We start from the raw sequence: 13,278 nt of genomic DNA on the forward strand, positions 1-13,278 counted from the left end.
TAAACATTTTTATCCGCTTCTGAGCTGCTGCATACATCACAATTCATAATTATTCCATCCCCATCAAACATCTCGGACAAGAAAACGTTGCCATAAAGGTATGAAAAATTTAGAGAATTTGATCCACCGTGTCAGGCGAAAGTAGAACATGAAGTTCTGCACCCTGACCACATGGGTGCGCTGTAAAACCGTTTTAGCCACGATTTTCATACTTTGCTTCTCTCTGCCAGGAAATAAGAACAGCGCTCTGGCAAAAAAAGAGGATCAGTACAGGGCAATCTTGTTTACAGCCCCTTCTGGACACGCTAACTAGTGTGCCCCAAATTAGCACCACACGGTCCGTTCAGTGCCAGTTTTGAGGTTGACTTCAAGCGCAGACTAAAGACTCATCTCTTCAAGCTGCACCTCTCCCCACCCCTCCCTAGCCTATAGTTTAGGCTAATGCGATCACGTTAGTTTTTATTTGGCAGGATTGTTTTTGTCTGATTCTGATTAGGCAAATGTGATTTCAGTGCTAGTTTGTACTTGGCAGGATTGTTTGTTTGTTTGCTGAACAGGTTACCCTACAGGGTTGGAGTCCTGATCTATCTGGTCACTTCTGGCACTACGGTCTTTACTTCACTCTAGTGTGTTTCTTTTGCACCTCTGCACCTTGAACTGATGTACTTGTTGTACGTCGCTCTGGATAAGAGCGTCTGCTAAATGCCTGTAATGTAATGTACTGTAATGTAATGACTTTGTTTTATTATTATTATTTTGCCTGATTAATAGTATTGATTTCAGATATCATCCTCAGTGCATTCTTGTAATTAACGGAACTTGTTTTTTTCTCACCTCGCTAAAAAAGTACATTGTTAGCCTACTTGACGATGTGAGGGAGGGAGGGAGGGAGGGAGAGAGAGAGAGAAAGGGAGAGGGAGGGAGTGTATGCTTTGACAATAATTACATTTGTATTTCATGCCAATAAAGCAACTTGAATTGAGAGAGAGAGAGATCTCCAGCTGATGAGCTTCTCCTGCTCTGACTGCTGAACCTCAGCTTGTTAGCAGCCCTTACAATGGGGGCCAACCTGCGAGACAAAATGTTGCTGCTGAATATGAATGAATATTGTTGGGCCAGCAGAGGGCGATATGTCCTCCCGATTTGGGATCACCACCCAATTGGATTGGACAATCACCACCTGAAGCTCAACCCGGGTAAGACAGAGCTAATCTTCATTCCTGCTCTAACCTCTCCCCTCATTGATTTCTCCATTTCCCTAGGGAACACCTTGGTGACGATGTCACCCTGTGCCAAGAATCTCGGAGTGGTGATGGACAACAGGCTGTCCCTCTCCAAGAACATCGCAGTGGTAAGCCGGGCATGCAGATTCATCCTGTACAACATCCAGAGAATCCGCCCCTTTCTCACCACCTACTCAACCCAGCTCCTGGTCCAAGTAATGGAACTATCCCGCCTGGACTACTGCAAGTCTCTTCTGGCTGGCCTACCGGCATCTGCCATCAGACCCCTGCAACTCATTCAGAATGCTGCAGCTTGTCTGGTCTTCAACCTCCCCAGACACTCCCACGTCACCACCCTACTCACTACCCTCCACTGGCTGCCCGTTATGGCTCGCATCAAATTCAAAACATTGGTCCTAGCATACCAGGCAGTCAAGGGATCAGCCCCAGCATACCTCCACAAGATCTTCAAACCCTACATGCCAGCCAGACCCCTCCGTTCCCCTACCTCAGGACGCCTGGCACCTCTCCCTCTTCGCACTTGCGCTTCCCGGTCACGTCTCCTGTCTGTTCTGGCTCCACGATGGTGGAATGACCTTCCCGTGGAGGTCAGAACAGCTGAGACCCTGACCACCTTCAAAGGACTACTGAAGACTCACCTCTTCAGGCTGCACCTCACCTACCTCCCTGTAGTCTCTAATTGACTATGTAATCTTAGGGTTGTAGCTAGGTAAGCTGTTTATCTTAGTTGACTTAGTTATTGCACTTGTGCCTACTCAACTATTGTTTGTATTATTTTCATAGACCGCTTTGTTGCTGTTTTTAGAATAGAATAGAATTTCTTTGTACTGGTGCATACAACGAAATTCAGGTGCACTGCCTGAGTGGAGCTCAAATATACAAAATGAAACAAGGTAATAAAAATATAAAAGATAAAAAAAGGAAAAAGAAATACATTTTGTTTGTGTTAATCAGATTAACCTACAGGGTCCAAGTTAAATTATGCGGTTGTTCCCTGCACTTGGAACGGTACTTCTCTCTAAGGTTTTCAACACACTTGTTCCTGGTTATGGTTATACACTTTGCTGTACGTCGCTCTGGATAAGAGCGTCTGCCAAATGCCTGTAATGGAATGTAATGGGATGTTCAATCGAAAAAGTTTTTTTTTTGGCCCAGCATTATGACACCTGTAATATGTTCAAATTGAAACAGGAACAAGTGCATACATTGTGATTAAACAGACAAAGAGGATATGCAAATGTCTGATTTGCAAATAAAATTGACTGTGATGCATTTATATAAGTCTCTGATAACCATCTGCTGTTTCTACAGAATAAAAGGGCTCTGAGATGCACAGTAGAAGGACAGATGAGTGTACGGCTATGGGATCTTCATTTGTGTAAAAGCTTTTTATGTGTTTTATTTGACATTCAAAGCAAGGAAATGTGGAAAATCTCCACACAAGGTCAAGTCTGTTTTCCTTATTTTTTCTACGTGGCTGAATTTCTAAAAAAAAAAAAAAAAAAATAAGAAAAGAAATTTACTTGCAGAGCTGTTTGTTTCATTTTCTGTTTGCGCCATCGCGACTTTAAATATATGGAAAATGCCAATGAAATTTCTTTTTGCATTTTAGACGCATCATTTGAAATGGTTCCAAGCAGGGACGTGCAGAGGGGGTGGCTACAGTGGCCCGAGCCGCTCCCCCTTCGTCCTCCTTGGCTGAAATGCCCCTCTGGACCAAATACATTTAAAAAAAAATTCTTATTGTTGTTGTGCTGTTGCTGCTGTTTTTGTTACAATTATGATTACTGTTATTAAATCTAATTAAATGTCAGAAGATAGGCCAACTGGGGCAGCAGCTGCTCTTGTCACGTGAGAGACGTGACGCTAACGTTAGCTGTCAACAGAACATTCAGTCACCGCACTGACACCTTCAACTGGAATTTTTCATCCAGGTACAGGGTGCGGACAAGTCTGTGTGTGCATGTGTGAGAAAGTGAGTTTTCATACAATGTAATGATGTAGCGTGCCGACGTCGGGGGGTGGGCGGTGGGGGGGGGCTGGTTTCTTGGCTTGAGCCCCTGCCCCTCAAAATGTCTGTGCATGCCCCAGATTTCTCATGAAATCTTGCATGCCTTCTGATGTCATTTAAAGCAATAATAAAAACACCAGAGTGTTTCACATTTCAAACCATTAAACTTACCAGATATGCCATGGAAGATCACAAACCTGCCCAACGTGGGCTCTGAAGACGTTCCTCTGAGTTCTCCAGCTCATAGCCCACCTGCACATTACAGTGCCAAAGAATAATTAAAAGGCAAAACTTTGATGTATATGCAAAAAGAAGAAAAAACATTCTGCCTTCCAGCATTGTCCTTCAATGTAATTTGTTAATGTGATTAGTATAATTATCATTGTGTATTATTATTGTGTGCTGCAGGTGCTGCAATGCGAGATTTAAGTACCTTGCTTAACGGTACAACAGCCGTGTCCGACCCAGGAATCGAGCCTATGACCTTCAGGTTGCAAGTCCAGTTCCTTACCCATTATACTACACTGCTGCCCGCCCACTGCTGTCTTGGTTGTGCAGTTCAGATAAAATAGTTCAGTAATGCAGCAAAAAAAAAACAAACAATTCTGTCTGAAAAATTTCATTCTTGTTATTACTATCCCTTTAGCAGTTTTATGGGCAGTCTTGTAGTCTTGCCAGTTAAAAGTGATGTAGACAGGCCAAACTGTTCTTGTCAGCACAGTGCTAATGCAAATTCACCATCTCACTTACAGTGCATCTCACTTATAGCATGGGTAGAGGTAGCATTGAAATACATTTATACAACACTGCGATAGGAAGACACAATCACCTTTATACAAAATAAAAGATGAAGCACTAATGAATGAGAGTGGTTTTCATATGTCCCGTCCTTTAGAAAGCAATTACTCGGTTTCCTTTATCAGATTGCAGCCAAATTCTAAAACGATGAATCTGTGAGAGAATGGATCATGGGAACTTCCTCATTTGTGAACCCACACCCCCACCGCCACCCCCACCCATCTGCAATCTCACCTAGCGAGGTCGAAAGGCTGCAGCCATGTCTCATGTTGATGAATTCAGAAGTATTTCTTCTGCTTTTTTCTTCACTGACATACATTGACAAAATCTCCCAATTTGTTATTTGCGAACTGAATGTTCAACACCCCTTCCCCTGCTTTGGTAATTTTGTTCTCTGCAATAAAGTCATTCAGCAACACTGTCACTCCTTTCTGATGTCGCTACCTATGTGAATATACAATGCCTTCGGAAAGTATTCAGACCCCTTTTTCCACATTTTGTTACGTTATAGCCTTATTATAAAATTGATTAAATTCATTTTTATTCTCATTATTTTACACGTAATACCCTATAGCATAGTGACAAAGTGAAAACAGGTTTTTAGAAATTTTTGCAAATGAAAAAAAATGAAATATCACATTTACATAAGTATTCAGACCCTTTACTCAGTACTTTGTTGAGGCACCTTTGGCAGTGATTACAGCCTCGAGTCGTCTTGGGTATCATGCTACAAGCTTGGTACACCTGTGTTTGTGGTATTTCTCCCATTCTTCTCTGCAGATCCTCTCAAACTCTGTCAGGTTGTATGGGGAGCGTTGCTGCACAGCTATTTTCAGGTCTCTCCAGAGATGTTCGATCGGATTCCAGGCTCTGGCTGTGCCACTCAAGGACATTCACAGATTTGTCCCAAATCCACTCCTGCGTTGTCTTGGCTGTGTGCTTCGGGCCGTTGTCCCATTGGAAGGTGAACCTTCACCCCAGTCTGAGGTCCTGAGCGCTCTGGCGCAGGTTTTCATCACGGATCTCTCTGTACTTTGCTCTGTTCATCTTTCCCTTGATCCTAACTAATCTCCCAGTTCCTGCAGCTGAAAAACATCCCCACAACATGATGCTGCCACCATCATGCTTCACCGTAGGGATGGTATTGGCCAGGTGATGAGTGGTGCCTGGTATCCTCCAGACGTGACATTTGGCATTGTGGCCAAAGAGTTCAATCTTAGTTCCATCAGATTTGTTTCTCATGGCCTGAGAGTGCTCGAGGTACCTTTTGGAAAACTCCAAGCGGGCTGTCATGTGTCTTTTACTTACATTACAGGCATTTGGCAGACGCTCTTATCCAGAGCGACGTACAACAAAGTGTATAACCATAACCAGGAACAAGTATGACGAAAACCCTAGAGAGAAGTATCGGTCCAAGTGCAGGGAACAACCGCATGGTTCAACTTGGACCCTGAAGGTTAAACTGATTAACACTAACACAACGAGAACAGCAACAACGCAGTCTATGGAAAAAAATACAAGCAGTATTTAAGACAGGTGCATTAACTAAGTCACCTACGAAACAGCTACCTAGTTACAACCCTAAGCTTAGTCATTTAAGAGATTACAGGGAGGTAGGGAGGGATGGGGAGAGGTGCAGCCTGAAGAGGTGAGTCTTCAGTCGTCGATTGAAATGGGTCAGTGTCTCAGCTGTTCTGACCTCCACGGGGAGGTCATTCCACCATCGTGGGGCCAGAACAGACAGGAGACGTGTTCTGGAAGTGCAGGTGCGAAGAGGGGGAGGTAGCAGAACGGAGGGATCTGGCTGGCATGTAGGGTTTGAATATCTTGTGGAGGTATGCTGGGGCTGAACCCTTGACTGCCTGGTATGCTAGGCCCAATGTTTTAAATTTGATGCGAGCTAACAGGCAGCCAGTGGAGGGTAGTGAGCAGGGGAGTGACATGGGAGTGTCTGGGGAGGTTCAAGACCAGACAAGCTGCAGCATTCTGAATGAGTTGCAGGGGTCTGGTGGCTGATGCCGGTAGTCCAGCCAGAAGAGAGTTGCAGTAGCCCAGGCGGGGTAGAACCATTGCTTGGACCAGGAGCTGGGTTGAGTAGGTGGTGAGAAAGGGGCAGATTCTCTGGATGTTATACAGGAAAAATCTGCATGCTCGGCTTACTGCTGCGATGTTCTTAGAGAGGGACAACCTGTTGTCCATCACCACTCCGAGATTCTTGGCACAGGGTGATGATGTCACTAAGGTGTCCCCTAGGGAAATGGAAAAATCGAGGAGGGGAGAGGATAGAGCAGGAATAAAGATTAGCTCCGTCTTTCTCGGGTTGAGCTTCAGGTGGTGTTTGTCCATCCAGCTCTGGATGTCCCTCAGGCAAGCGGAGATGCGGGCAGGGACCTATGTGTCCAATGGGGAGAAGGAGAGAAAAAGTTGCGTGTCGAGAAGTGGCTTCCGTCTGGCCACTCTACCATAAAGGCCTGATTGGTGGAGTGCTGCAGAGATGATTGTCCTTCTGGAAGGTTCTCCCATCTCCACAGAGGAACTCTGGAGCTCTGTCAGAGTGCCCATCGCGTTCTTGGTCACCTCCCTAATTGATCAGTTTGGCTGGGCGGCCAGCTCTAGGAAGAGTCCTAGAGGTTCCAAACTTCTTCCATTTAAAATGATGGAGGCCACTGTGTTCTTCAGGACCTTCAATGCTACAGACATTTTTTGTACCCTTCCCCAGATCTGCACCTTGACACAATCTTTTCTCGGAGGTCTACAAACAATTCCTTCGACTTCATGGCTTGGTTTTTGCTCCGACATGCACTGTCAACTGTGGGACCTTATATAGACAGATGTGTGCCATTCCAAATAATGTCCAATCAATTGCATTTACCACAGGTGGACTCCAATCAAGTTGTAGAAACATCTCAAGTATGATCAATGGAAACAGGATGTACCTGAGCTCAATTTTTAGCGTCATGGCAAAGGGGCTGAATACTTATGTAAATGTGGTATTTCATTTTTTTATTTTTAATAAATTTGCAACAATTTCTAAAAAACAGTTATCTGTTTGTCATTATGGGGTATTGTGCGTAGATTTATGAGAATAAAAACAAATTAAATTAATTTTAGAATAAGGCTATAACGTAACAAAATGTAAAAAAAGTGAAGGGGTCTGAATACTTTCTGAAGGCACTGTATGAACATTGAACATACAGAACAGACAAGTGATCACTCAAGCATAGTGCGTTCTCCTAGAAGCTCTCCTGACATTCATCCAACTGTGTAAGATATGTGTTTGTTAAATAAATAAATAAATGTGTGCACAGCAGAAGGTCTGAGATACTAATGCTTCTATAGGAAAGTAGCCCCCCCCCCCCAAGGCTTGACATTGCCATTGCAGAAAACCTGCATAAAATCTACAGTAGTTGCAGCCCATTTCCTCTGCTCTGTTTTGTGTGTTTATATACTTCTGGGTAACTATATATTTTTGTTCATATGAACGACTTCTGAATTTAGCATCTGCTACCGCTGGCAATACATGTGAACCAATATTCTTTCTCCATCATGCAAAAAAAATGGAAACAGGTCGTGAGGAAGTGAGGAAGGTTAGATGATGCTGATATTAGTGGCTCTGTCTGTATGCAAACCAGGCCAGGATGGGGAAATGAAAGGTAAGTCAAGGTAACTCAGTTTATATATGGAACCTTTTAGCTGTTGTGACAGTCACTGAGGCAGTAAGGGAAGAGAGGGATCTCTTAAGAAGACAAAGAAGAGGAGGATGAGGGAAACGAGAGCCATTACCTTTAACATTATATGACACACTATACACCATACTACTGTAGAAACTCCAGCCTACTCTAGCCCATGTTCTACAGCCATGAGAGGATCAAGACATCAAGTGCTTCATTGTTTATCCTGGAACATTAATGGACTGAAATCTAGTTAAATGAAAGGAGTATTGAAAGAAATCAAGGATTCACACATCATGTCTTTCTTCAAGAGACCCATATTGGCCTAGTAACACACATGTATTTGATGAGCTGAATGGCTTCAGGAAATACTTCACAAAGTAGGATGAACGACGAAAAGGAGTGGCCATCCTAATAAGGGAGATGATGGATTGGGAATGTTCATCACAGTGAAGATAATGAAGGAAGCAGGATTATACTTTGCTGTAAACTACATCTTCAACTTTACACCTTCGTGAATGTGTACAACCACAAACATGACAAACATGTTTTAGACAAAATCACATCCTGCCTAAGGGGGTTTGATTTAGGGGTGCTAGTAATTGGAGGAGACTTCAACACTGCTCTCGACCCACACTTAGACAGGACATCAACAGCACCAAATAAACGACATTCTGCTTTGCGGAAATGTGTTGAGAGATTCACAACATCCCTCAACCTTGTGGATATCTGGAGAATAATCCACCCAACAAGGAGAGGATACACGTATGCTCAAGGACTTACCAAGTCAAGGTTAGATTACTTTTTCATACAGGAAACTTCCGTCAGTTTAGTTCAGGGTTGTGAGATCAGACAAACAGAGACTTCAGACCATGACCCTATTTGCCTTAGCTTATTTTCTGGCACTCATGGTATCCTTATCTCCTTTACCCCAAATTTGCATTTAGAATCTGAGAACTTGGCTGCAAAAGCAATGCAGCTTCAAAAAGTGAAGTATGGGCATGACAATGACATCATTATGGCTACACTTTCAAAGGCACAAAACTCCAGACCCAGTGCCCTCGAGGCAAAAATAGACCCAGGTGAATGCCTCATTGGCTATTTCCTCTTTGCTGACTACAGACTGGTGGCGCAGGTTTTCATCAAGGATCTCTCTGTACTTTGCTCTGTTCATCTTTCCCTTGATCCTGACTAATCTCCCAGTTCCTGCAACTGAAAAACATCCCCACAACATGATGCTGCCACCATCATGCTTCAAGGAATTAAATGGATCCTTATTTCACCCGACATGGATTTTGACGGTTTGGATGTTGACATGGATTCTTATTGGCTGATACTGATATGAATTTCAGCTCATCCAGTACTGGCACTGATGTGATTTTTGCTCATCGGGCAGCAACATAGATTTTCCAGTCGACACTGACATGCATTCTTCTTCTTCACTTACTAACCTGGATTCTCACTCGTCTAATGAAGATACAGATAGGGATTCCTTCTCATCCAGGCCTCACATGGGCTCATCAGATACTGCTGTCCATTGAGAATGAAATGGATATGAGGCAAAATGTGGAGGACGTGACATCACATATCACATGACCCAGTATATAAAAAGTAATACGTGAATACAATTGGAATGCCCATTTTTGTAAAGTACAAAATGCAGATTCTCCTATTTTCTCATTCTTTTGCTGCTGAATGTTGTGGCATATCAGTTTTCCACTCTCTGTTTAAGTAAAAAGAAGGTAAACCAAAATAAACCCCTTAGTGTTAAAAAAAACAGTAAAACCTGATCGTTTTGGGTTTTTACAAATTGTGGTAGTGTGATGGTGTGGGTATGCTTTGCTTGCTCGAGACCTGGGCGACTTGCCATTATTGAAGAAACCATGAATTCAGCTCCGTACCAGAAAATTCTTGAGGATAATGTCTGGTCATCTGTCCATGAGCTGAAGCTGAAGTGTTGGTTTATGCAGCAAGACACAGATTAATAATGTGTCATGGGGCTTAATGACACATTATATGTAGCCCAGTCAAATGGCTCATGTTTGAGAATATCGTTTAGTGAATGTGATGAATGTTGAGGGAAAAACCTGAGCGCACTCCAGGCCTAATGTGTGAAGGAAGGGGCAAGATAAAGAGTGCAAGTATGATGTGAAAAAAAGAAGAGAGATTGGAAATGAGAGAGGGAGATATCAAGAGAATAAAGTGATACAGGTGTGGCCCACCCACTCTTTGCATTTGGCTGTTTGCAGTGGTTGTTTGTCCACAGAGAGAACCGTGCTTCACCATAGTGAGCCTTTTAACTCCACCCCTCCCTCCTGTGGTCATTCGCCTATACACTAGTGTTGTAGCAGGATACACAATGGTATTTATGCAGGCTACACAAGCCAAAGAGAGGTCTGCATCTACTACACGTGTTCATTCGCCACTCAGATACTCCCGCTGTTTGGTTTGTGGAGGGCTTTCTTACAGTTGGTGAGTTCGATGTGATGAGTTTTGGTTTCTTGCTGTTGGTGAGCTCGAAGCACTGTTTGATGTATCTGAGGGGCTTCCTACAGTAGTTTGCGCAGTATAAGCAGTACAGCAGTAGCCTATTACGCAGTTTTGTGGACCAAATTGAGGAGGAAAAGCATTCATTTTGTTCACCTGTGTAGCCTAATGTAGAATCTAATGTCTGATTGGTGAGAAGAAGGTACTGATCTGCAAGTACAGAGCTGAAGGACCAGTGAGTATTCTAATACGACCTTTTTATTCTCTGAACGTAAAAATCTGGTTCTGTGGTACAGTGCAGACTTGCACAAATATTTTTGCAGTGTTTCCCTTCTTGATAATATTCGTAGAAGCCAGAAATGGGGAAAATAACTGCTTAAAACACTTTGACCCAGTAACATCCCCACAGATGAAAACTGACAATTGAAACAGAAACATTTTGTTGATTATTCTGCAATGTTCAGAACAGAAGTCTTATTTCACATCTTTGTTCATTTTTGTTAGTTGTATGTTTAGTCAAAAATTCTCAGTGCAAGAGAATTTGATGAAAAAAGGGAAGTTTTTTTACAAATATGATTTCAAAACATAAAAATGTATTTTATTATTATTATTGATACACAAATGAATTCATTCCAAATGTAAAAAAGAATAATTATATGTTTAAAAAAACAGTCTACCTGGTGGGCGAATAAAGCTATAAGGGAGAGGAACAGAACAAAAGTGATCACATTGCTCCGTTTCTTTGGGAGGCAGTAGAGGACTGAACTGCACATGTACAAACCAGAAATGTCTTTGGGAGCGCTGTTATACATTAAGTTATTGACCGTGTTGCATTTATCAAGCCTTGCATTTATGGAAACTCTCCCCATTGTTTGCGAAAGGAAATAATCTTTAAAAATATATTAAAAATAAAAAAAATTACTTCATCTTTAGGAGCAGTTGCTCGTTAGAGTAGCTGTGAGATGGTGACTCTAGAGATGATTGGCTATTTGGTATGGAATTAAACAACTTAAAGCTGTATTTTGAGATTTTTCTCTACTAATGAGATGTGTTAAGATGCTATCTAGTTTGTATGTAAACTGAGCACTACAGTAGGTACAATTCAAAGGTAAGAAAATGGCCAGCAATGTTGCGCTGAATGGTCTGTTCTCGTCATTATGTTATGTTGTGTGATTTATCATGCCTGGCCATTGGACTGAAGACAAACACCTTGACCTGACTGTAAACATCACATCATGTGACTGTAAACATGAAAGACTATGAATGAACATGAATAGACAGTGCAGTTTACAAATGTGCATTGTATTGATTTAGCCACACCCCAGCCTACACTGAGCAACCTAACAGGATAATCTGGTGCCAGTGTTTTCACTTTCGTTTTTTCATTTTTGAAAGTCAAATTTTATCTTTTGGATTTTGAACTTCCTCAAAAAAAATGAGATCATTAAAAAGTAGAACTAAAATGCATATTAACAGATTTAAATGTTATTTTCTCCCTTTTAATTATTATTTTCTTTATGCAGGAACTGTGACCAGTCTATCAACAGTAGTAAAACAGCAAAAAAAGTACTGCACATATGAAAACAATACTGAGGAGAATTAATTGTGTAAAAAATAATTTGTGGGTTTCCGTACCGTACACATGTATACAGAGATGTTAAAATCAAAACACTCCTTGTTTTATCATAATCCAAGTCATTGATTACACATGCAAAACTTTATTCTCCCATGGGAATATGGGAGACAAATTAATTTGTTGCTTTTTTGAATAAATCTCAGAATCACATGACAAAAGCAACACAGCTGACTGTGGGGTCTGAAAGCTAGAGATTTGTGACTGGATGTTGTTTCTGTACAGATTGGACCATGTAGTCTAATTCCAGCTCCATCTGCTTTATCACTAAGAACTGCCTAAAAACAGTAATTACACCCTGATTTGAAACTTTTTACATTGTTTTAACATCACACACATATAAAGAATGATAAATTCAGCATTTATTTGCATATAACCTATTTTCACAAAAATGAAACTCAGACTCTATAATTCTCACGTTACGAAACACAGATCCTCATAGGTGTCACCATGCAAAACCCCACTCCTTTATTACCTCATCTTCTTTCATGTGTTCTATTCTCATTCCTCTGGCATGCACAGTCTCTGTTCATCTGAATGACCAAACCTATAGATTGGCATTATTGAGTCACATGGTTTTGTGAGGTGTGTGCCACAAAATACGGACTCTCATACTTGTCACCAAACAAAACACCACTCCTTTATTATTTTACGTTATTTTGTCTGTTAACCTTTATTTTCTAATTCTTTCACCATGCGTTGGCTCTGTGTGTACGTCTGATTTAATCCAGCAGATCTGCATTATTGTGTCAAATGGTTTTATGACGTGTGTCTGATGTAATTAAAGCCCAAACTGGGAGGTACAGTATGTGCAATTATTTTTATAAGACGTTTTCGCAGTACTGTATAAAACAGAACAGCAGCAGCTAATTACGCAGTGTTATTGACCAAACTGAGGAGGTAAATCATTGAGTTTTCACCTGGGTAGCCTACTGAAGAATCTAATGTCTGATTGGTGAGGAGCTGCAGGTACAGAGCTGAAGGACCAGTGAGTATTCAAATACAATCTTATTATTCTCTGAAAGTACACTTCAGGTTCTGTAGGTTCACACTGGTAGGATTCTTGTTTGCTGAACAGATTACTCTACAGGGTTGGAGTCCTGATCGATGTGGTCACTTCTGGCACTACGATCCTTCACTCTAGTGTTTCTTTGCACCTCTACATCATGAACCAATGCACTTGTTGTACGTAGCTCTGGATAAGAGCATCTGCTAAATGCCTGTAATGTAATGTAATGTAATGTATGTTTAGTAAAAAATTCTCAGTGCAAGTGATGAAAAAAGGGACGCTTTAAAAAATACATGATTTAAAAGTAGTTATACAATATGTTACCCTTTGATAAAATGTCTTTGGAATGTTTTAAAATTTCCTTTTCTGTGTTCTAAAACTCTTTTCAATTAACAGCAGAGACTGTTTGGAGTGTGGAAATGTTA

Source organism: Anguilla rostrata, chromosome 8 (genome assembly GCF_018555375.3).
Source record: "Anguilla rostrata isolate EN2019 chromosome 8, ASM1855537v3, whole genome shotgun sequence".
Classification (NCBI taxonomy): domain Eukaryota; kingdom Metazoa; phylum Chordata; class Actinopteri; order Anguilliformes; family Anguillidae; genus Anguilla; species Anguilla rostrata.